We start from the raw sequence: 26,785 nt of genomic DNA, 5'->3' as shown, positions 1-26,785 counted from the left end.
TGTCTTAAACGTAACGTATGTGTAAACATTTTTAACCTTTTACAAATCCGGTTCCAAATCTCATTATTCTTTTATTTAAAAGGTAGTTAACCGTTGACCGCAGTGCCACCGTCCGAGTTAATTATCACTACGACGGGTACAAATGATACCGAGAAGCTCAGTTAGTTTAAACTGCATCGATTAAACGAATTAAACCGTTTCTTTTATGTAAATTGATCTGTTTTCTACATTAGGAGTTGGGAAAAGATTAATTTCATTTATTGAAATATTTAACGTTCTCTCACTAAAAAGAGATTTTAAGAACGTAATTATAGTATTAATTAATTTTTTATGTCTTAATATATTGCACCAGTAGGCATACTAAGCCGATAGATTAAAAAAAATAAAGTTTTTAATTTATCTACTTGTGGAACTTAATTGACGAATACAATAAGTTATTATCTTTTTTTCTTGTGACAAACTTATCTTATTACGCCCGATGTGAAAAATCTTAACATGACAGATTATATTAAGCTTTCAACGCGAATTAACATCAACGAAAATACTTGTGAAAAACCTGAAAATAACTCCATGATTTCCCGGAAGGATAAAAGCACAATATAATAAACCGTGTCTACCTTTCCTTGGTTATGACCCTCAATTACAGAAGGTTCATTGCCTACAAACGTATCTACGTCCTACACGTAGAGCCAGGCACCAATGACTTTTTCAATCAGTAACAATGCACTAATATACCCCTTAATACAATGTGATATAACTCTAATTCCTTTGTAGCTTTATTCGAAAACACCACTACCCACTGATATTTTAACGCCCCCAACTAGGAAATATAATGATGCATTAATATATTGTAATATCTTATGAATTCGATAAATATGTGTGGGATGATAACACGTTATAATTAACATGATTATAGATACGTCTTTGGTGATATCGTATGTTAACACAAAGTGATGGGATTTACGTACTCTAAACGTAGTACTATTATTAATTCTGATCTCAAACTTAGTACCTATATAACAACTTTCGATTGCTTTATTTTATACTATAAAGATGTTCTGTGTGAAAGGCATTAAATAATAAATAAGTGTAACGGCATATCATAAATATATTTAAGATATCTTAAATCGATGTTTTTATAAAATTTTAGAGTTTAAACTCTCTAGAGTGACATATGAAACGGCTCAACTTCGATTTTCGCCGGAGTATGCCCAGAGAAAAATCACCAGGCGTTTACATTTATGTATTTTTTAATTTATATACACAATATTGACGTCACAAAAGTGTTTCCCAAAAACAACTTGCTTAAAATACCAAAATTAATGTGGAATTTTTGGCCGCACCAAACGCTAAGGCAATATTCATACCACGCACAAAAATTCATTAAACGAAAGCATAATATTTAGATGAGGAGGTTGCGTGGACTTATCTACCCGCCCCGTGTTTAACCCTGTATTGCGAGTGGTCTCATTTAGGAAATTGCCTTTTTAATTTTCCGTTATACCGGGCTCTCAGCCTCCAGAACAATGACGGGGTTCAAATGAAAGGCTGTTCTAGTTCCGTTGATGACAGCTAAAGCGTGCACCTCACAAAGCCTACAGTCACTGAACGCGTAGAAAGAAGTGATGTAACGTAGTGTTTCTCGCAACACACAACTGTAGGCGTGTATCGCGGAGGGGGGGGGGGGGGGGGGGTTAAATTAGCCCCTTGCTACTTTAATGGAGGATGTGTTTTATAACACCCTATAATATGTCATCACTTTGCAGTAGGTGAGTTATTAATGCACTTTAAATGAAAAGTTTATTTCTTACCCTCGTTTGAATAATTTTTCTGACTTTTACAATACATAAGTTTCTTTTATCTAATAATCTCAAAAAGATTAAGTGTGCGAAAATATTATCGTATGTTATTAACTCCGTTTGAAATCGTACTTATTAAGATCGAGTTGCGCGAATGCAATTTTGTTCGCAATAGTAACATTAAATGGCTACACACAATTTCACACTGATTTCTTAAAATGTTGAGATCGGTAAGATATTAAATGGGAATAAAATCATCATTCTTAGCCCATTATATATACCTCACAACTGGCCCCATACCTACTCTCTCACAGTAGAAAAGGATTTCTACTCGTAGGCATAAAAAATATTACGTTAGTCCAATTTACTTCGGGCTACTAGTAACTAATTTTTGGTCAGAAAAACTCAATAAGCTCTACCTAAGAACAATTTGTTCCTCCATAGCTTAGTAGATCATTTTAACTACAAGATTAACTGGCAAATTAATCAAATATCTCCATTGTAGTTGGATGTTGGACGATAGTTAGATGCTCAATTTATTTAGGTAACTTTTTGTGCCGAGAAAAAAAATGGAATCCTAAACCTTAATCCACGTAGTAACAGGCGAACAAGATGTGATTTAATATATCTGTACAATTACTATAGTACCCAAATAGTGTTGCATACCATTCATAAATTATGAGTCAGTAAACATAAATAAAAAGTGCTAAGAATCTTAAAAACAAACAGTGTCTCCATTCTTTCAAGTGGCATCACATTAAACCTAATTCAATTTCCGATCCACATCGTCATATGAAATCGCCTTGTGTAGTGGAAGTGATATGTCTAATACAAAGGGGACTGGTGTGTCAGCGTTTGTTCAACATTCATTACTAACTGAGATGACGGCTGATTCTTTTAGCGAAATTGCTTTTGCTCACCACATCCATTAATTTATTGTTTTGATTAAACATGTGTCCCTTCTCCCTGACCATTGTGTGAGATATCTTGAATTAATTTAGTGAGGACATTTGTATTTTATCTTTTGTTTGGTTGGACAATAGATGTTTGTAATCCTAAACTTGTCAGTTAGTATCTTTGATCTATTATTATTTCGAATAGCTGTCACCCGTGATTATATTATACGAATTTATTCGGGTTTTGATCAATGACGAAGAAACCATTCGTTTTACCGGGCTACAAAATATATTCTGAATGCTCTATACCGAATTTAGTCAGGGTGGGTTTATACTGCTAAAGATAGTTGCCAATTAAACCGAGAATATACAGTATTAACAGCGCTTTTTTTTTTAAATCTCGTGGTAACAGTTTCTATTTTATTTTGGGGCATATCCGTCTCAGGGATGCAAGCTATAAAAGTAATAGTTCGAAAATTATTTAAACAGAAACATATCAAATTAATGTAAGTACTAAAATTTTGTCCTGAGACTATTTAGACGTGAGAAGATCTAAAAAGTTAAGCAATTACTTTACGTACCACAAAGTTGTTAGTTGAGCTAACTGCAGCATTAATTAATAAACCAACCATAGAAGTTATTATGTTAATGTACCTATTCCTGCATCTTGTTTAAAGAAAAACATAAATCTACCCCTTATTTAAATGGAAAAATAGGATTAAGACGATGCAATGTATTCAAAAAATAATTAATGTACGTATACACATCGTAGGATGTAACCTAGCCCAGCCTTGAAATATCTAAGTTTTGTCGCAAGCATCAGCTAGCTGATTATGAAACTAATTTCATCAATATTGTATTAATTCTAATTTCACACACATCTCTTTACACACAAAACAATTTCACCTATCCTTTCGCTAGACATTTAGACGTATGCTATTTTTAGCACATGGGGTCGTTTCGTCCCTGTCACGTAGGAACGGGTTATCTCATTCTCGGCGGGGTCACGTACGACCCATGTCGGACACTGCGAGGTTACTGTACAACTCGTTAGACAAATAGATAAAATTTGATGTCCTGTTAAAATCACGTAACCTTACGAGAAAGCTAGTGCTGTTTTTATTTGCAAGAACTAAATCGTTTAAGAATTATCTGCTAAGAAATGTTGAGGCCAGTTAAACAGTCTTGGTTACATTAGTTTCACAACCAATTTAACTTTTAACATGCTCATTATAAGAACATAACTAAATTAAACAATTTTTACCAAAGTACGAAAAGTACCAGATTCTGATTCAACTTTTCCTTCCAGTAGATTCGCACTAACTGTAAATTACTTACTTTTTAGAAATTGTAAATCAAATTAAACGTCGAATTTACGATAAACAGTAGCATGTCGAAGTAGCGCGCTATAGCAAAACCTAGATAATAGTATTAAGTAGGGGGTCATTTCTCAAGTGGTAAGTAAAATTTGGTTGACTTGATGTTGCGAAACCACTATTTATATAAGTAAGCCTTTTGTGGCGTATTTAATGATGTACGAAATTATCTCTGAAGAGAGACTGTCATTTCGCATTTTCTTTGAAAATCCGACGTCTACGCCACATAAGTTGATTATGCAACTTTCTAGTTGGCACATTTCAATCATATTATCTTTACACTCGTAGATGTCTGCGTCCTCTTTTGCAAAGATTGTAAGTATTTTTGCTATTTTTTAACAAGCATATAAATTTTTATAATCTTACTTAAAAGTACAATGTGTTTGCTATCACGTCAGAGCCCGATTGCATGGATATTCTTAATGTGATATGTAGTATTGTAAAACGGTTTGTTACAAAAATCCGTTTAAAATAAATGTACTTTCCTTTTAATTTGAACTGAGTTACGCGCCAGGAAGGTCGCCAAAAACCTTCGGCTTAGAGCACATACAAATGAAGAGTACCAAAGTACCACCCAATATTTGTCCCTCTATATCATTTCCAACATTGTCATTATTAAGTCCGCCCGGACGCCAAGAGTGGTCCTGTTACGTTTCATTCGCTACAAATAGGCTCATAATACTCTGTATAAGCACTACACTCCATCTCATCGCGAAATAGGGTTTCGAACTCGATGTAGCTATTACAGTTCGTACGTTTTGAAATTGTAAAGCGAATATGCCCAGCCCCGCTATATACAGTTCTATTGAATCTTTATTATATTGGAGAGTTTCTCACTTATTTTTCTGTATTTTTCTAGTGAGAGAGAAAAACACACACACGCACATAGTAATTGGACTAAGTGTATAACATCACTTTGATTTGTGATAAGTATAATATACGCAATAGTTTTTTTGTTGTTTAATGCAACAAAAGAAACGATTGTACGACGATGTCCATCATCATCATAATTATATGAACCCATTACCAGCCCACACCAGTGCACAGGTCTCCTCCTACAATGAGAGGGGGTTTAAGGCCGTAGTCCACCACGCTGGCTCAGTGCGGTTTCGTGGACTCCACACACCTTTGAGAACATTATAGAGAAGTGCGAGGCATGCAGGTTTCCTCACGGTGTTTCCTTCACCGTTGAAGTAAGTGATATTTAATTGGCTAGAACGCATATAACTTAGAAAAATAAGAGGTGCGCTAAGATTCGAACTCGGCCCTCTGATTGTGAATTCGACGTCCCACTGGGCGATTATTTTTACTGATATAAATATATCTATATCCAATGTAAAGGAAGGCCCAACAGGGCGGTGCGGCTGAATAACCAAACCGGCGGAGCAAACTGAAAATCAGCTCTGAGTATCGTCGATAATGCACGGCATAAGGCTGAGTTTGCGACCATTTGCTTCATCATTAGATAAATACATTGTATACATTTACGAAGGTATATGTTGGTATACAATATATAAGATACATTATACATATATATGATATACTTTTCTGTGGCTAAAAACGACGAAAGCAATAAAGGTATTTTTTTATTATTAATAAACAGGCCTATTATATCTGTTCAACAACAAACTTGAAAATAATTGCCGACTTTTTAGCGATGGAGTCTTCCCCCCGAACCGGTAATAAAGTCACTCCAAAACGTCAAGTCTGCCTGATTAGACGTTACAAAAAGCTTATAGATAATTTTTAATTTAGATCTATCCCATTTGGCACCTAGGTAACTTTAGTCTATTATTTCTCCGGCTTATTAAATATTTATATATAATAACGCGGTATGACTGTCTCACTGCATGATAAAAAGACAACTGAACAAAAACATTTACGCATTTATAATTTTCGAAAGCATGAACGCGAAATAGTTACATTGTTAAAGTATATATATAAAAATACACGATAAATTTTACTCAGGGTGGCTTCGGCCGTACATATTGGGAAAAAATTAACTCTTTATCTTACCATTTGGCTTATATATTTATGAAAAAAATTTCGTTATTATGTTGCTATTTTACTATGTGATCAAAGGATAACCGAGCATAAACACTTTCGCGCTTATAATATCAGTAAGGATGCAGCGGATTAATATTGCTAAAGTCTCTATAAAGGCACACAGCAATGACAAAAGCTAATCCCGTGAAGCCTAAAACTAAATTAATTCAGCACAATAACAATTAAGGTGACACAAAAGCTCCCGTCCCATCTTCGCGACCCTTCCAAGGATCCAGTCAGCCCCTAATTCTATATTAAATCCAGTATGATTACAATCCACAGATTATAATCATTCTAGATCCGCCACAAAGTTATTCTAAAAAGAGCGGAAAAGTTTTTAGAATTGTTATACATAAAGGACCAGCCCGTGGCAGTATCGTCTCCACTTACTTTCATCGTCGTCATCGTCATCATCATCAAAACCATCATCACCTCAGCCTCTACTTACAACCAGTATCTACTTTTTATATCGCAATAATAACATTCCCGCGGGGTTTTTATAACATCTAAACAGACGCCATCGTGGTCGCGCTAGGTATTCAATCTTAAAGAATCCAAAACTATTGACGTAAATTTTGTAAGTTTGTCAACCCGACTTGTTTGTCTAACTTGTTAGAAATACATACATTGGGATCTTCAATTATAAACGGTACTAAGACAGTAGCCATTTAGAGTGTTACTAATACTCTATTTAGAAACGTTGTTTTTATTGTGTGAGTGGGTAATAGGTATGTGAATTATTGTTTAAATTTTATCTCGGATTTTATCTATTTCCATGTGATGGGTCACGGACCCTATTTAGCCGTTCGAAATAAATAAACAAGACAACTTTGTACAGTTATTTCTCTGAAAGTATTTTTTGTTCTCAAGAAATGTTTTGGAACATAAGTTATTTATTATAATTAATAATCAATTAAAAGCCAAGTATGTGTGCATATTGTTTCTCTAAGCTTGTTTAAAGTATTTTACCGAGAAGACGCCAGTGAGAAACTTTTAATACTGATTTAATGATGTGAATTTTATAAATATACCTAAGATATACACGAGGTATCTTTAATATAATGTCGTCTATTTCATAGCGTAATACAGCCAATTACCGGGCGACTCGGAAAAGCTCAATTACGCGTAATTTCCTTGACTGTGTCCTCCAAGCTTCCGAATTTGTTAGGACAATCCAGTTTACTGAATATACTTTATTCCAAAATATCACAATCCTGAGCCTATCGGTGCACAAGCTTCACAGGTACATTTTCGACAAATCCAAACCTATTTTTATTATTATATGCTCCACCTACCTCTTCTCTGGCTGAGTTTACGCCTCGCCTTGTCTAGAAGAGATCACTAATGTAACCGGTTTTTTGTCATTTTTTTTTTTTGAAAACCTTATATCTTTAGACTCCTTTGACGATCAGATATGAAATTTCCTTTAATTTTCAGGAACAAAACAAAATTCGCTCAACAGGACAAAAAGATTAGTACATCAGATGACCTAAACTATACCTACTAGTAGATACGAGAACATCATTCTCTCTTTTTTTAAATCCCATTATTATTTTTAAACATATGGTGATATTAGTTCTAGCAAATGTAATATCAACAAATCATAAGCTTGTTAGTATAATACAGGTAGATTTAGCTATTTGTGTATTAGTGTAATACACGGATTTACTAGTGTTGTGGAATGTGGTAGTTTCCAAGGATTTTACATAACTACTCGTCATACTAATTCGCGGCAGCAGACGTCGGCGTATCTCTGTAAAGTGTTTTAACAACTCATGAGTACATATTTGCATCTGGGATACTTTGTAATCGGCTTTTAAATGTTTGAGATTGTTTGTTTAATTTTTTTTAATTAATTATAATTATAATATCAGTAGCTGTCGCTTTAATGTAGATTTTATCATTCAAAACTACTTGTTCTTGGTTGAAAAAAAAAAATATTTTTCTATGTCTTTTTCTATCCACATTTACATACTTTGTTTGCGTAGTTTAGCCGTGAAAGCTAACCAAATTAAGTTTATTTGTTGAGTTAAATTGGCATTTAAGTTAGGGTTAAAGTTAGGATTACTATGTACACTAGCTTTAGCCGCGCGCATCTTTAGCGTGAACTGCGCTTTAGATTTATTACAAAAAACCGTACTTTTTTTTTAAATTGCCTTTGTCCTTCTCCAGCACCTTAACTATACTATGCCTATGCTACAATGAAAAAAAAACCATGACTCTGTAGCTATTTGGAATGAAGCAACATACATATTTTTTTAACATGGGTTTAATGGGTTTGACACCTGACTGGCGCAGTGGGCAGCGAACCTGCTTTCTGAGTCGTGGCCGTGGGTTCGATTCCCACAACTGGAAAATGTTTGTGTGATGAACATGAATGTTTTTCAGTGTCTGGGTGTTTATCTGTATATTATAAGTATTTATGTGTATTATATTCATTGAAATATTCATCAGCTATCTTAGTACCCATAACACAAGCTACGCTTACTTTGGGGCTAGGTGGCGATGTGTGTAATGTCGTAGTATATTTATTAATATTATTATTATAATGTAACTACTACCTATACAAATAACAGATCTAGATCATAACTTCATCAGTAATATATTCAACGCCTAGCGTGCAATGTAATTAAAATAACGTAGGGATATATAAAAAAAAATATTACTTTAATTGAAAGTTTAACAAATGTTTGTGTCGTTGAACCAAAATCTGGCCCAGTATATAATATACTGTTAACTTAACAACGACCTGATAATATGTCTGTATTAATAAGTAGGTTCTATGGTTTTAGCTACATGAAATATTAAGTTCATAGACGAATCGCTGCCATAAAATATTTAACGCGCCTACATTGTATGTTAGAAGGCATTTATTCCTCTGGAACAACATTTTAGTGGTATTATATTATTAGTATCGTGCTTGTCTGCATAGAGTAATATGAAATTTATGAGCCAATCACCGTTGTAAGGTTGACGCGACCAATCTTTTTTACCCCACTTTAAAAGAGGGGTGCTATAAATGGAACGTGTGAAATTGTGTGAGCGCCTGTGACATCTTAGCTCCCAAACAAATGGACCCATTTTTATGGGATATTTTTCCATTTCAATTTGACGTGATCGTGTATTTATCTGACGGCCGATTGGCGCAGTGGGCAGCGGCCAGCGACTCTGCTTTCCGAGTCCATGGTCGTGGGTTCGATTCCGACAACTAGAAAATATTTGTGTGATGAACAGGAATGTTTTTCAGAATCTGGGTGTTTATATGTATTTGATAAGTATTTATGTACATTAAACATTAAAGAAAAAACATCAGTCATCTTAGCACCAATAACACAAGCTACGCTTACTTTGGGGCTAGGTGGGGATGTGTGTATTGGGGTAGTAGTATATTTATTTATTTATCTGTAATATATCAATCAACACTGTTAAGGCGATTGAGATCATTAGCTCATTTCTTACATGACAAAAGTGTCATACCAACTTTATCAGGTCACGGTGTCTAGTGACAATACTTCTTGCCGGAATTTTTAACCAGATGACGCTCTTTCCATTCCAAATAAATTGGAGTAAACTTTGACGCGATCGTTTAAGTAAACGTAAGTGGAAAATCTCACGTCCTTCAGTGGTATTTTCATGAGATAGTAGCCATGAGCTGATGATGCAGTATTAAGTCTGCAGGGTACCCGACCCTTCAGTAGATGATTTAACGTGAATGAGTGTTTGTATTTATTGAATTCGTGTCAATAAGTAAGTATAAGTTAAATGATGATCAGTGGAATCAAATAAAAATGTTCTAGCTCATATCGTGAGTCATTTCTCATACATATAAATAACATAAAATGTAGCCATACTCATAATTGAACAAGTCCTGTCCGCATGGAATGGTGCCACGAAGGATTGCTGCCTTTTCGGGATGAAGTGTAACAATTAAACTACAGTGTCGTAACTTGTAAAAAAATTTTAACACTACTCCATGACTTCATGCACACGCTACAGAATCCATTTTTATATATATAATATATGTAAAAAAAGCTGAAGGCCGAATATGTGTACCCCTCCTTGACAGAAGCATATTTGCCCTGCTTATTGGATTCAACTATCTCAGCCACTGCTACTGGTTTTATTGCAGCCATCCTGATATGAGACAAGAATAATAAATCAACATAAAAACATCTGTTTCTGGGTTCCCAGAGAACCAGCCACCCATCAAGCCCCTTAGCATTTACACAACTTAGTTCAAATGACTCAATCAGATTAAGAATAAATGTTCTTTTTTTTATAATACTCTCAATTGAATGCTAATTCCAATTCAATCGTAAGAGGCAGCACAAAAACACATTTCTGTAGGTACTTGCTCGCCCCTTACGTTGATGATATAAGTAAATAGCAAATATGCAATAATTTATGCGGTCAGAGAAGAGAATATTTTCAACCAGAAATAAGTCAAATACCGCAGTAATTATGTCACTAAAAATCCTCATCTCATTCGTCACCAGAGAATACAACTGGCCGCAAATCCCAGAAAGTTGAAAACATTTTAATAAATGCCGAATAGCTTTTGTCATTCCAAAAAAACCCTCCCATTGTGGTTCAGACATGGGGCACAAAGCATAAACATTTATAAAAAGTTAAGCATTTTTCCCAATCCCTTAAAACGGAGATGGATGTACCCGGAGATTTGTATGAAGTATTCCCCTTAATATTTTTGTGATAAATCCGGAGGTAAGCTTAATTGCTAATCCTAATTGATTGGCTATAAGAGTGCCGTCACAGTTATCACACGTGTTTAAAATCTTCATAATATAATCTAATTTTCTACAGGGAACAGTTGGAAAAAGATACCTTTACTGAATTCAATCGATTGGTTATTATTTTAGGGTGTTATTGTGTCTCGCAAATCTATCTATGTTTCAAGCTAACTTCATAATGCATAGAAGTGCTCGACGAAGTCCCTAAAATTAGATTTTGCATGAACTTAAAAACTTTGAGAAACGGCAAATGGCCTCACCAATCGATAGATTCTCGATCAAGCTTCGTAGAGTATAGCAAGTCTTAAGGTTGCGACATCACATTCGTATTGATTTGAACAAACGTCTAAAATAGCACCAATAAACTTAGTTCCATACAGAAACCTACTTGATTGAACAATATCTCAAAAGATCAATCGCTTACAACCTCGGGTAGTTTGTCCTCCACCTAGGTCGTAAGATAAAAATGGCGCAAAAAATCGTTCCCCTAAATTCTCAAGGCACGTCAGGTCCAATTCTGTAGGCAATTATTTAAAGGTACCATGTGCCCTTTGCAGAACTTTCAATACTATTGTTCAGCCCTACCTCCTGCCTCTTTGTGTCTACCCTTCGGTCTGCAAATGTGCTTTCGGATAAACGATTTGTGAATATAGGCGAAATTGGAATTTAATATCGCGCACTAAAGCTTACTTTGCTATTACTGCAACAGGCACGGTTATTTTCGGCGGAGATTGCATGATTTGAAATAACTTTTGCTTTAATAACTTTGCTTGAAGTTGCGCCGTCTGTGTAGTTAGCAGTACTGAAACCTTAAAAACTAATCCACAGTATATGTTATACAGTACATTCTTACTCGAAGCTTCAATTTCAACAAAAGTCAAAATCTATTCATTCGATATTTATTAATCTTCGCTAATATATTTTATATCGAGTTTTGTTAAGAAATTTCACCAAAAACCTTTACAATCAATCCGGTAAACCAGACATGCAAAAAATACCGCGCGAATTTTAACATAAAAAAACAATTTTTCCCCACTAAAAATATTGCGTTGCATTTTCAATATAAAATATATATTTTTTAAACTCAACACCTCTCCAATTTTATTGTGATGCTGTAGGAGTTACAAACATAACTACATACGAATAGAGTAAAAATTCGTCTTACCAGCTTATAGTCCCCCAGTAGTAGGGTATTAGTCGAAGTTTAGCGACACACGTGCGCGATTACAATGGATCAAGGATTGAGTCCGCTATAGAAAATTTGATCTATTGATGCCCGTGTAATGATCTGAATCTCTGCATTCCACGCCAGCTGATGCCTTTCACTGCTTGTCATCTATTCGGTATTATTATATTATGTTATCTGTGTAATCTGTGTTACTCGATTTAATAATCATTTCAGTATAAGATAATCTATGGGTATAATCACCTAGCAACCTTATCTCTCGATTGCACATAAACGATATACATACATCAGTTAACAAATAGGTCTACGACCTCGGACGTCCAAGTTTGGCCACTGATTTTCCTCCATGAATCAGACAGTATTTTAGGCTAGGTCATTATTACTAACACTTGATAGTAATCGTTATTAAGTACCAGTTTTTATTTAAGTTTTTTTTTCGTAGTAACAATTGACGGATTAAGCAGTGATTGGACCTGATTGTCAGTGAAACACCATCGCCTATATACAAAGCTACACTTCGCAGGTCATGCAAAGGCATCCTGCAAAGTGCCACTCTGGGTCCATAAACCTGAGGCATAGGTGTTAAGTTTCATGTGCCTGAGAGTCCAAAAATATTATGAATTTCCAATAGTTATCATAAATTGGATTTCAAACAATCTTTAAGAAACAATCTACAAGCCAACCTCAAACTAATTACATCTCAATGCTAATTATATTTATTAACCTGGAATTTTCTTTCTTAAATGATATTATGTTGTGACAATTTCTGAAATGCTGTTAGAGTTTTAAGTTCTATGAGCAATATTTTTGACTAGCTAGTGTTCTCCTTTTTATTATCCATTCAAAATCATTGCTTCATTCAATATTGCACTCTTTTATCATTATCATCAAATAAATATATTGCATGCGCTGGGTATTAAGTACATATATGAATTATGCAACTTTCATATAGTAAATCAAAAAATAAATATTCAAAATTAGTGGCAAAAATCTAGGAAATCGGGTGGGTAGGTCGCGTAGAACGTAAAAGCTAAATTTACCGTTTTCATATTTACCACGAATGCTTTGCATCTAATGAAGAGCTGAGTTTCGTTTCCACAGATTGGTAAGCCGCGGTCACGACTGACCTAAACAAGTGTCATTATATAAGTTACTAAGCCATCGCTATTAACACTTCGTCATTAGCCTCTGTTCCTTTTTAATGAGTATTCATTATTTTGTTTCAGGTAAGTAGCAGAACACCGCTTGATTGAGCAGAACTTTTATGACTTTGTTAAGTATCGGATATGTTTTTAATGTCTTTATTAATTATAAGCTATCGCTTAACAACTTTTTAAGATAATGTTGATATTAGTGGATATTCATATCAGTTTTCATCTTGGATACTGGTAATACCTCTATAAATATCCACGATTCTCGTCGCAAAATTAAAACCTAGGATAGCTGTTTGTATTGGATTGAAAACAGGCGTTACTTTGCGGAAATCCATAATATATTATGAAAATGAAGCTTAATTTGCTATACTTCGCGAATAGCAGGAGAATCTGTATCGTAGTTATGGTGTAATTTATAATTTCTTCAATCCGTATACTCCACACCAAACAGATCCTCGGAAATTTACCCTCTACGCACGTTTCGCTCCGAAACCGGAGCATCCTCAGGAGATGTTGACTTTAATTGTAAATTATCTTAACAATTATTCATTGTAAAGTCAAGTAGCTGTTTGTGTCTTTACTTTTTTTATACCCTTAATGCAAAGATTCCTATAGTTAGCAGCGACTAGAGTCTAATTTTAAAAGTAGTTAGTAGTGAATAGTGTTAGTTTAAGATAATGAACTATAGAATCAGTAAAGTTTTCTTTAAAGTCAAGAATGTCCTGGTTTACATTTGAGATACCGTCACAATCTACCATAGCTTCTAAAGATTCAAGTGAAAAATTCTGCCCAAGAATTCGTTGCCACACTTTCGCCCTATCATAAAATCACTCATAATCATTTACCACCCATAAAAGCTTCCTGAAGCAAAAGCTCAGCCCCGAAGCCTGAAGATAATGACCAGATAACGCCATCGCTCTAAGTGTTTGCTTTGACGAGATTAGATACGTCATTCTCAGATACGAGGTGCACGGGATAGTAGAGCCTTATGTGGGTACTGCGAGACTAATGACTTGTCTTTGGCGGTAGGAGTTAGGAGTAAGGAGACTATTCATTCTCAGAGTTCCTGCTTAGGTATTTTTGTATCAAATATCCTGTACCTATAGATGATTATTTTAGATGTGTTTGTCATGAAGATCCGTTAGTTACAAATTTATTTGGATTTGGTACTTGATGAGAAGGAGCTATATCAGTAATCATATTGAGATCTTTTTCGAGAGGCATATCTCACCTACTGGGTTAGCGCGTTTAACTAAACCATATCATTAATTTCTATCGGCCATTATTTTAATTTTATTTATACACAAATGTGCATATTTCTGAATATTACTATCTCGAAGAAAAGTAAATAAAAATTAACATATTAATCATGAAAGAAATATCTATGTGAAATCTATTGTATTTTTAATTATATTACGCTTTTAACAAAATGAAAAGTCCTGGACATGGTATAACGCTAATGTAATTGAAATACCGAAAATGTATTATATATTTTAATTTAATCAGTAAGCTAAAGCAATCATTCGTTTCCAACGGATTCTTCTGATTCCCTCGAATTTCTCATAATATACGTCTTCTATTTTATGAGTAAAATGTTATGAAGAAGCTTAATCTTTAATACCTATTTCTCAAAATATGTCTAATAAATTTTTACCTTGAGGGATTATTTTTCATATTGGAACTAATTGAAAATACGGTCCGTAATAATACGGTGATTGAAGAAATGTAACCCAGTCACTTAACACTTATAAAAATTATCTGCTACACAGATAATACATTGGATTATATTGGTATAATAAGACTTATCTTGTGAAAGAACACATAAATGCGTCCTAACGATACCTGAGTTTAATTAACTACATTTATTGGATATTTAGTAATCTGCCAATCCACAACTTTAATATATCGTACGCACTTATTCATGATAGGTAAGTAATTGTGTTCGTAAAACAGAGGAGGATTCTTGTTAATGGTTTCTATGTTTTTAAACTGTGCACAACGTACCTACTTCGCCATTGTCTTTAGATGGAGAAGGCACAAAGAAGCTCGATAGGTGAAAACTGAGCTAGTCAACGGGTCTTTCTCTTGATGTTTGTAATATTTATTGACCAGACAGTACAGGCAAAAAATATCTAAGAACAATCAGCCCGTTATTTGAAAGAATATTTCTAAGAAACATGTTTTATTTACTCATTAAGATCATTTGATGCCTAGAACAAAGCAGATCTTTACAAAAGCGACGTTATAGTCACATACTTATATTTGTTACTACCACTATTATATACAGATTTAGAAAGAACTAAAGACAAAAAGTAGTAATACAATCACATTTTTCTTGATACTATACTTCATGATATACAAAGTTATTAGTTCACCTACTTTACTGTAACTTATAACTTAACTCAAGAAGTTGTGTTGCATCATTTCCATAACCATAAAAATAGCATAATGTTGCTAATGAATTCCGTTTAGCATAAATGTCTTAATTAAACTGACAGTTCATAACAGTTCTATCATTTTCACCATTTTAAAATTGGAGGAGACATTTTCATCATTAATTTGATATGATTTTAGATTAATTTGCTAACTTATTAGATTTTATATTTGATGAAGCATCTAGTATCCCTGGATTTTTATTGGAAGATGTAAAATTTAAAGTGTGTTTTATTTATGCATGGGAAAATGTTGTCATAAAAGTTTGTTCACTTAATGAAGAAAAAAAACAAAATGGAACTATAGCGAAAGAAAATGGACCCGAATGCAGAATACCTTTTGATCATAAATTGTCTGGATTATATTATGAAAGTTCGGTTAGCCTTCCGGTTACCAATTTCATCTCATGTTTCTAATAGAACATGACGATCAGACTATTATTTTAAATTCAAAGACGTGTTGATTGGATAGTATTTTTTTGAAATGATGTTAAACCAATAAATACCTAAAGAGCCAGAAAGTGATCATTTTTAATAAAGAAAAGTCGCTGCGATAATTTATTCAGAATAGCATTTACCGACCCTTTTTATTATTAAGAAACTACATACATAAATACGAAAAAAAATCGAAATACTCACATGTCTTCACTAAAACATTAAAAAGCAATACATATAAATCATCCACTATACTGTCCGTTACTGCATCTAGTATAGAAAATTTATTATCATTTTAAAACCTCCTATTTTTATAGGGTCATAAATTTTTCATATCAGTACGGATTCCTCTACTCATGACCACACATAAAAATGATTTAAAATAGCTAACAGTAGAATACCGACTATAAATGGCCATAACAAAAATCTTTTATATTGTGTTATGGAGACTGTGAATAATTTTAGATACAAAAGAACAACAGTAAATTTCTTTTCTTTTATACAGTTGTGGGAAAGCTTGGCTCCAAAGTAAAGTGTAGTAATTGATTCTTAAATAAAATTTAAAAAACTATTTAAAAAATATACTGGTTTTGGTGTAGGTTACCAAAGGCAATCTTATCACCGAATGGTTTATACCCATTTTCACTAAACCTACCTAATCGAATGCCTTATCATTTAGGCGGTGCCTATAGAAAAGTACGTTTCATATTTTTTTTTTGAATGGTTTATGTATGCCTATGAATCTCCTTAGATTAGGCGTTACATAATTAGGCATTACCTCGTTCGTTATTGAGAACGGGCCTACCAATTCTATAGCGTGTAAAAAGTAGTACTCCTCCTTGTTTCTTAATTTCTAAACCTTGTTTAAGGCTAAACGCAATATTGCTGCGAGCATTTTAACTCCAGCAAACTCCTGAATATTTACCGTAGCCATGATCCTTCTTTACTTTGAATCCATCTTTTGTAGTTGTCCAGCACAATTAGATCTGAAACACACAACAGAAGATTGACGATATAGAAGTCGTGTCATAATGATAAGGCTTTGGGTCTGAACTTTGTATCGATGATACAAAGATATCAGACAAAATATTATTTCCTTCGCCTACCCGGAATCCAGATGAAAGCAAAACAGCAATAAAAAATTAAAGTTCAAATAAATTGTATGATGAGTGTCCTCTGTACGTAAATAATTTTACCCGTCGCTGATTTGAGCAAACAAACCTCTGCCATATTGTCCCAATAAAAATATACACTCTATGTGTACAATGTTTTCTGGGTGAAATATAAAAATATGAGAAGTTTTTTGGTTCATCCGCGACAGCAAACAAAGTTTGTCGTTCACATACGCATTACTGTAAAATAGGCAAATATTGATAAAAGGCAAGGCCGATCGACTTGGCAGATGTACTACGCACCCTCCGATATAATTTAATGTGGGGGAATCACAATAGCTATCGATTCTTTTGTGCCTCTGGGAAATCGCCTCTTCATCACGCTTCTTGTGTGATTACCGCAACACAAGAGTTCAATGTTAGCAGCTCAAGGTGAATTTTAAGTTCACTAGACTTTTTAGAGAGTGTCCTATTCGAGATTTTATCCTAAGGACATTTTCAAAAAAAGTATTACTATATGAATACGTATGAATTATGGTCAGTATAAAATCTAATTAGGATCATATCGTGCGAGTGTGAATATACTGTCCTTTAAAGCTTACTAACTGTATGTATGTATTTTTAAATCCCGTGGGAATCGTTTGTTTACCTGGACTGAAAAGTTGCCCATGTTAATCTCCGTCTTTTCAACTACCTCTATCAGAAAATCGAGTTGATTGGTTGCTAATCTACTGTAGATAAAATTAGTAATACATATTATAATGATTAAAAAATCTCTGCTTTTTGCCAATACTAGAAGCTGTACCTCTTTAAATATTACGCGCAAAACAAGATGTTGACCATACAATTTAGTAAAAGATTTATGATGCTCGGGTATCATCACGTTTCCGCACGCAACCACATTGTTTTGTATCCCATCATAATTCTAATTCAACAGCAAACCCGACTCTGATTCCCGAATTGACGTCCATAATTAATGGTTTTAGCGGAAAGCTCCTAATGTTTCAGGGGCGCATTGTTGACGAGAAATCTATTTGCCGGTTTGCCAAAATGAACATCTTGCTTCTAATTTAATCAGTGACTCGTTCAGCCCGATTTACTTCAACTCGCTGATTGAACTTATTACTCTTGATTTAATTAAAATAGATACCGTAGATGTTTCACGGTTAATTAGTTAATTTAAATTCTGTAACTTTATTAACGGCGTCTTTAGAAAACGTCTTGTTTACCTTCAAAGTTTTATCGCCATCTTGAAAAGAATGATCTATTGTTGGGAATTTTTCTTCAAACAAGTTGTCTTGCAAATTGCGAATGTTCCGCTGAGAATAATCAAAAAGAATATCTTAATTTTTCATTCAACTCAGTTGGGCCCTGAAATCCCCCGAGTTTACTTTTACTTAACGAAACCTTATTCAAAATAAACAGCTTCGTGTAAACGGGAGACGTGTCTCAAATTTTGAACGCGCCACAGTAACGGTGTATTATTTCGACTGGCAATATCAAAATGCGGTCAGGGGGGCTGCCTTCGGGCTTGCTACTGTTTCATCATTGGCATAAATGAAATTGAAGTAGAATTCAATTTGAATATCGTCCTTCAAGCTTTGTTTGTAAAATTCTCAATTCTTAACTAGTTTGCTTGATTTGATTGATTCTTAATTCTAATAGAATACAATATTTGAATTATTATTATTATAAGAAGCAATTCTGTTATAGTTATTTATCCCGATTTTTATGATTCATATTCATTATGCTTTTAACGACTTAAATAAAATCAAAGGTGTACAGGTACAAATGTGGGCATCCCACAAGATTGAAAAAGACCGAGCACAAAGCTTCCTTACTTTTTTCCTTCTATAATATTGAATTTCACTCCCACACGAACTCTACTGAAAGGAATATTTTATCCGATGCAGAGAGACTTGTGATATCAAGACATTCTCCTTTATTATGTATGTAGAAAGGTTCTCAAAAGGGACCTCTTTATACTGGATCATCTACAATACGCGAACTCAAAACTTCGTTCGTATGCAATAATCGACACCCACTCAAGATGCTAAATAAAGCTTTTACTGTACGATCCCATTGACATGGGCTTTAATTTTACGATTTCTTTATTTGATTCCGAATTCCACATATTTTAGTTATAAACTTTTCATTTTGAGGCTATCAGCCACAGGTGTGTTTAAATATGTTGGTCTGTCTTTGTACCTTTTTCGAAATATCTTTCGTGTTTTCTTGTTTATTATTCCAATATTTGTATTAATTTTTAACTTGATACTAGAAATGGTATTTTTATCTTTAAGATTTCATCTAGCATAGAATACAACACTCCGACCTGAGATTTTTCTCTATGATTTTAGTAGTGCTGAAATAATTACAACGTTTCAATGTCAAAGTATAAATATTTCTTTATTAAAATAGGCACATAGATGGCACTTTTAACGCGTACATTATTCGCTGGACAGATTATATTGATTTCATAAAAAATATTCTACGTTACAGTCAATTCAATCAAAGTGTACGTTGCTGCATTAAGCATGCTTTAAGTGTTTCATATCCTGCCTTCATAGGAAACTATCTAAAAAAATCTGCGGTTCCATCATCATATAATTTAAAGTAAAACAATATCAAAAATATCATTGAAACACAATTAAATGAAATCTAGATTTGTTGATTATATGTTCCAACAATATCGTTTTTACATAAATCAGTATAATATTGGGCAATAAATCAGATTTTCGAGTTAATTATGATATTATTTGAGCGCAGGCGTAGCAGGTAACAAGGCAACATTTGTTTTGGTTGAAATGAACTAGTAGGTAGGTACTGGCCGGACGACAGGCTTTGATGTAATTCATAATTTACCTGTTACAATATACAGTGCAGTAATGAAAATAACAAATACACAAAATATCTTTAGTACGAATTCGAGAACACCAAATGCTAGTATTCTGATAACCCGAGAAAACAGATAAACATACTGACAGACCCAAAACCGTAACCGTTACCCTTGCCCCTATAACTTATACCCGGAATGGGAAGTTACCCTCCGACCCGCATTTGCAACGTAGTGGGTCTATGCTTGATCGGTTTTGTCTCGCTGGAACGCGAAATCGCTTGTTTATATAGCTTTCTCTGTAAAGTGATAACTAGCTGCGGGTTCTGTCTTTCGCAGCTAGTCAAGTTAGAATCCAAAAGATTTCTTTAAACAATAAAAGTGGAAACATAGGTTACTATTTGAAGCAAAACACAGCTTCATTGAGGAAAAGAGATCGCCAAAAATGTTTTAATGACCACATTCCCAATTTGCCTGCTTTCGAGACGGATTCGACTTACGTGTTCGAGAAAATCGATTTGCCATAGATATCGCAGCAAATGTTAGAACTAATGGCATAATTGCGTTATAATTGGCACAAAAAAACGATGGAATTCATGCCGTGGAGGTTGTGACAAGGTCAAGGATGGATGTTGAACCAGCATGGACTGTGTAACCTTGAGTATTCACAGGTATATCATATTTAGGTAGCTGCCACTTGTTAAATAGTTTGTTTCAGTTACCTCAGCTTTGCTTTACACAGGTAATGATAACGCTCGGTTAATAAGTGAGGGGGATTCGTTTGCTTATCTTTCTCAAACGCGAACCGCTTGAATTGCGAACCTCTGAAATGATGATGTGAAGAACTATTTACGTAAATGCTATACCTTACGTATCTCTCACCTAATTTCCTACCACTTAAACGGAGCATAAATTACTGAAGCTCTAATAAAAGCAAGTTTACATACGCACTCAACGCTTGTGAACTGAAGAATCATTCGGGTGAAGCCGAAAGATTCTAAATTGGCAACCATGTACTGGATACAGAAGCATCGGACGACCACCAGCACGATGGCATGATGATATCGTCAAGGCAGCAGAAATGTACCGGACGCTGCTCACCAATAATAGAAGATGTCGTGCTAAAGAAGAGGCCTTAGTCCAGAAGTGGATTTAAATAGGCTGTTGATGATAATGATGATAACTATTGTTTAAGCCATCCGAAAACAATCAGAAGTGTAAAATGTCGCTTGCTCCAAAAGAGAGTGGGCACCTACTCAATATTGGAGGATTTGTGGAGGGGACAGTGACCGATTATTCCTATACAATATTAAGCTTAATAGCTTATATGCCGTGGAAATTAATAGATAGTTTAATTGTCATTCCTTGTACACGTTCTATCTATTATTCTTCATTATATTTTTCACACTTCTGGGAAACTGGCACGGGCTGGTGAAAATTTAAGAAGTCTTCCCTAGTAGGATTAATTAATGTGTATTATTTGTATTTTTCTTTTTTCAATATTTAATTATATATGTATTTATATTATATTTATTTATATATATATATATTTATTTTATATGTATGTCTATTTATATTCGTATATGTATATATATTCGCCCTATCCCACTCTCTTGCAGCTTTTCCTTCTGCCAGAGGTTGCCTGTAAGAGATTGCTTGCAGCAATAAGGCCGCCTTTGCATGCCTACAATTTTTGTTCTGTTGCTTATTCTATATTTTATGTTTATTTCGATGTTTGTGTGCAATAAAGTATTTCCTCTCTTCTCCTAGGATCTTATAATACCAAACTTCCTAAATAGATTAAGGATTCAACATACGGGTTTTTGAAAAGTCGAAGTATCATTGCTCTACATATTATCGCTCCGTTACAATATACAAAATCGAAACTCTAGGATATATGGTATGGTTATGTTTGTATGGAGGATATCATGGTATGTACTAGGCCGTATAACCAAACATGAAGTTAAATCGTAATGTATAAAAGCAAACCAGTCTCCATTAGAAAAAATGTCAGGGGTTTGTCCTGTCAATCACATGCCCCACCTACCTTAGACATCGTAATTAGTGTAGTCTTAGTTTACGACAGTTAGATAGTATGTAGCATTTTCACATAAGTCAGACAAGGCCCTTGCTAACGGTCGTCAAGCTACCATAACAGTCAAAGGGTATTAAATCATAGGTTCCTCGTTAGAATGCGACTTGACGATCATGGTTTCATGGTTCGCCTTTAGAATTACATTTAGAAATACTTAGTGATACTCATGGTTGGCAACAATTGAAGGACATTTCGCACATTGGTAAATATACCTTGATAATGTTTTTAGTTAAACCTAACCTAAATATATCAAAGCTGGTTTAAAGAATATGTCTCTTGGCATCTATACAAAATAAGAGCTGGGATCCTTTGCCAAAATGCCTTTTTGAACTTGTATTACTGGAGTTGTCTCAAACTATTACTCTGTAGTAAGCCTAAGTAATGTGCATTTTAAATTTATAATTCCTCCAAGTGTTGGTAAAAACACTAATTATTAATTTAAAAGCTATGTTAAACCTAATCTATATGTCTTAACCCTAATAAAATTTTCTTTTCACAGTAATTTTTTACTAGCTTCTTTTGATTACTCTATATGAATAATATGGATTGCGGAATCAATCATCAGGTAGCGCCATAACAGATCTAGAATATGGCGCCGCCGGGGCCATTTGAATGGCGCCCTTTTATCTAATGCCTTTAATATCTTATCTGATCAATTATTTCTGTAATGTTTTTCATATAATTGTGTCTAATTGGCATCTATGCCTAGTGCAGCTTATTCTAAAACATAGTAATAAAATCCTACTTCTGTGTATATAATTTAGTTTAATTCTTTTTAAAGTTCAAGCCTTAACAAAAAAATAATATTGCTTTCCATTATTTTATAATAACGACCTGCCAATCGTTTTTTACACAATATAATAAGTTAAATGAATATACTCAGAGTAGTATTTTAGTTGGTTCCGTGGATACTACGATCCAAATCTTCCATCCGATGATGATTTGAGAAACAGGATAAAAACCATCTTTGTCATGACTTTAAAGTACGTCTATCTACAGGAATGCATATTGAGAATTCACTTTACCAATTCAATTATTTATTGAATGAGAAGTAGGTTCGACATTTTAAATAGATAAACATCACGCGAGCGAACATGAGAGTCATAAATACAACATGGCGGGACAGTACAATGCGTGAATTTTACAGCGTTTTTATTTTACGATTGACACTAAAACAGTTTTGGGTCCCTACCTATAAAATGGACTGGCATTTTTTACGGCACCTGGACGTAAAACGCATGTGTTTAAAGTAAATTTGCCGAAGCCTGAAGGGGTTCAATTGTTTTAGTTATTGCAATCAAAGATCACTGAAAATCAGCATTGAGATGGGTATCTCAGGATTGTAGCCTACTTTAGGCTTGCCACGTTACATTCGCAGTGCGAGTGAATTTGCGCGGCGTAAACGGCGAAGCCGCATCAGAGACGCGGCGGCGTATTTTATGTCATAGTTACCACAGCTAAATCTTATGACCGGTTTTTTTTTTCATCTTATTATTTTATATTCTTAGATTTCTTTTTAAGTTTAAGGAAGATAAAATATCCTGAGAGTTCCCCATGACGTACTGGCAAGAGAGAATCGGTGATAGCCAGTGGGTGGCACTACGACTACACTTTCGGGGTACCGAGTTCAAATCCCAGCACGCACCTCTAACATTTCTAACTTATATGCGTTTTAATTACTAAAATATCACTGGCTTTGACGGTGAAGGAAAAATTCGTGAGAAAACTTGCATGCCTGAGAGTTCTATAATGTTCTCAAAGACGTATGGAGTCCACCGATGCGCACTGGGCCAGCGTGGTGGACTACAGCCTAAAACCCTTCTCATTGTGGGAGACCCGTGCCCGTAGTGGGCCAGTAATGGGTTGTTTTTGACTGCCACGAGGTTGGTTCAGCTTTTAAGCATTTTAGGTAGAGAGACGTCTTAATAAATAGATGTGCCAACTTGATCGGCGCAAGACGATTTTTTGCAAAAATATCTTCTATCGTAGGGTGTAAATAATTGTATATAACAATACCCTGCACTTAGACACAATTATTCTAGCAACTAACTGTAATATCGGTAACACCGTCTATAAATACGACAACTAGGTCAAGTAAGACACAAATAGCAAAACACTATTTGTGTCTTTCTTGTCCTACAACGACAATAGCTTGAAGATTGATGCCCTGTATCACTCGCTGTGTAGGCAGTGCATTCCGATTTGTGTGGGCCCAAAGAACATCTGTGTAAATTCCTTGAGCCAGTGTCGAAAGATATTTATTGGACGATACGATACTTCCTTATATTAAACAAGTGATTTCGAAAGTGTTTTATTAGTAGGCAATATAACATTGTAGAGCTCTGGGTTAAATGCATTGTGAGTTTTAACTTTTGATTGCTTTTGGATATATTGGGGTTTGGTTATATTATTTTGGGACTGTATTTTATTGGGGAGTAAAAAGCTATACCGTATACGTAAACCTTGCCCTTACTTTGAGATTCGTACTCTCGCAATCATCATCATCATATCAACCACTATAGAAAAGAAAGAAAGAAAAATCGTCTTTATTGTCACACACATTTGTGTCATAAAATTGTTAAAGAATTTAAAAAAAAACGTGTGACAAATTAGCTGACTCAGTATAGCTGCATACTGAAAAGCGCAGAACTGGTTTTCAGCCAGCCACATTATCTTCCTCGTCACTGAATCCTCGCGACTAAACAATAACAAAATAATCATAAAAAAGGACAATAATATAGAATATAATATATAAACAAACGAAAGATATTTTTTACATTAACACAAGCTTATAGGTTAATAAGCTTATAGGGCACGGGTTTCCTCACATAATGAGAAGGGGTTGAGGCCGCGGGCCACCACCACGCTGGCCCAGTTGGTGGACTCTACACACCTTTGAGAACATTATGTAGAACGCTCGCGTCGCGAGACATTTAAACTAATCCCGAAATATATATTTTTTTTAAATGAAATAAAAACGAATGAGTTCGCGGCCTAGTACAGCTATGTACTTAACTATCACTTGCTGATTTTTTTTTATTTCCATTCGGCCATCTTTGGCACGCGTTCCAACGGTTCGCCATCCCTGATCTATTGTAATAAAAAGACTTCGTTCCTAAGGATTTCCGTTGCAGACGCTATAACAAGAAAAAAACGCCACTGCATTCAAAGCTTTGTTTGGAACACAATGATCCTGGATATGGCTGACGCCGTGATGTCGGCAGATAGCCGGTTCGAGTCCGGGCCACGCAAATATTTCCGCCTAATTACCCACGCTAAGCGGCTGCACGTATTTCAACTGAGATAAGGATTTTAGCATACAAATTAAGTTGCTAAGGTGTTTTTCTTAAGACTTCAGTTGTTGGCATATATTTATGAGATTTATTAACCACGACGGAATAAAAATGTGCTATTAATTTGACTGTTTCGTTTGATTCTGTTTGGTGTATATGGAATCATAGCGATAAAAATAATGGATTCAAGTTTTTTTTTTATGAATATCAGTTTAACTATTTAAAGATTATCAGCTCTTATGCTCTTATGCTAGCTCTTATCGTTTACACAACTGAAATTCCTACATCAACTGAGGTTGATGTAGGAATTTCAGTTGTGTAAACGATTGCATATTATATTGTTATGCAACCTTACTTCGTTATTTATTATTATCATCCTCATCATTATCACATCAACACATTACCGGTACACTTCAGAGCACGGGTCTCCTCCCACAATGGGAAGGGGTTAAGGCCGTAGTCCACCAGCACGGCTAGCGTGGGCAAGAGACAATTATCACCCCGGGGAAAGGATAAAAATTGATCTTCTCCCACATCTTTATCAACTCTCAGAACATTCGTACACGAATGGAAAAAATATCCAAATAATATGTAAGTTATAATAAACGATTATAGTAAGCTTCTCCTTTTTCCTATTCCCATGCTTTAGCAGGTGGACTCTGCTTGCTGCTGCTGCTATTATATCCCCTCTCAGGGGATATAATAGGGGGATATAATTTTTGTCCCCAGCCTATGCTAGCCTTGCTAGCTGGCCCAGTGCGGATTGGTGCACTCCGCACACCTTTCAGAACATTATGTAGAATTCTCAGGCATGCAGGTTTCCTCACGATGTTTTCCTTTACCGTTGAAGCAAGTGATATTTTAATTACTTAAAACGCACGTAACTTAGAAGAGTTAGAGGTGCGTGCTGGGATTCGAACTCGGCCGCTGGATAGTGAAGTCTATCTCCTACCAAATGCGCTATAACCGCTTTATTACTATATTATATTATATTATATTATAATAAATATGATATCAACACTAATAATATAATCACCAAGTCTAATATGTCTCACTGCTCGACAGACGCCTCTTCCTAAAGGAGAGCGAGTTTAGAACATTTTCACCAGGCTACTTCAATTCGATTTCGGGGTTATGAGGTGTTGGTTTAATATATTAGGTAAGATTATGATTACAATGCAATAATATGGTATCACCAGAAGAACTATCTATAAATCTATAAAAATTTGGTCTTCTGTCTCGCTTCACGGAAGATCAGCGCTGTGTCTTTAACAGGCACCGCAAACATGCTGAGTGAAGACCATTTTGGGATCACACCGTTCCTATTATTGTTGTGTAGACTATTTAGTTGTATTTTAATTCTAGTGTGTGTATATC

The 26,785-nt window shown here is 34.7% G+C and overlaps 1 protein-coding gene across 6 annotated transcripts in view; it reads left to right on the top strand.

The window, feature by feature from the left end:
- The window catches only part of LOC120629079 (caskin-1), a 378,256-nt gene that overhangs the window by 229,897 nt on the left and 121,574 nt on the right, over positions 1 to 26,785 (top strand). The window lies entirely within an intron of this gene.

The sequence above is a fragment of the Pararge aegeria genome, chromosome 14 (genome assembly GCF_905163445.1).
Source record: "Pararge aegeria chromosome 14, ilParAegt1.1, whole genome shotgun sequence".
NCBI classification, from domain to species: domain Eukaryota; kingdom Metazoa; phylum Arthropoda; class Insecta; order Lepidoptera; family Nymphalidae; genus Pararge; species Pararge aegeria.
Note: the sequence above shows the minus strand (reverse complement) of the source record. Positions and strands in the feature narration are given on the sequence as shown.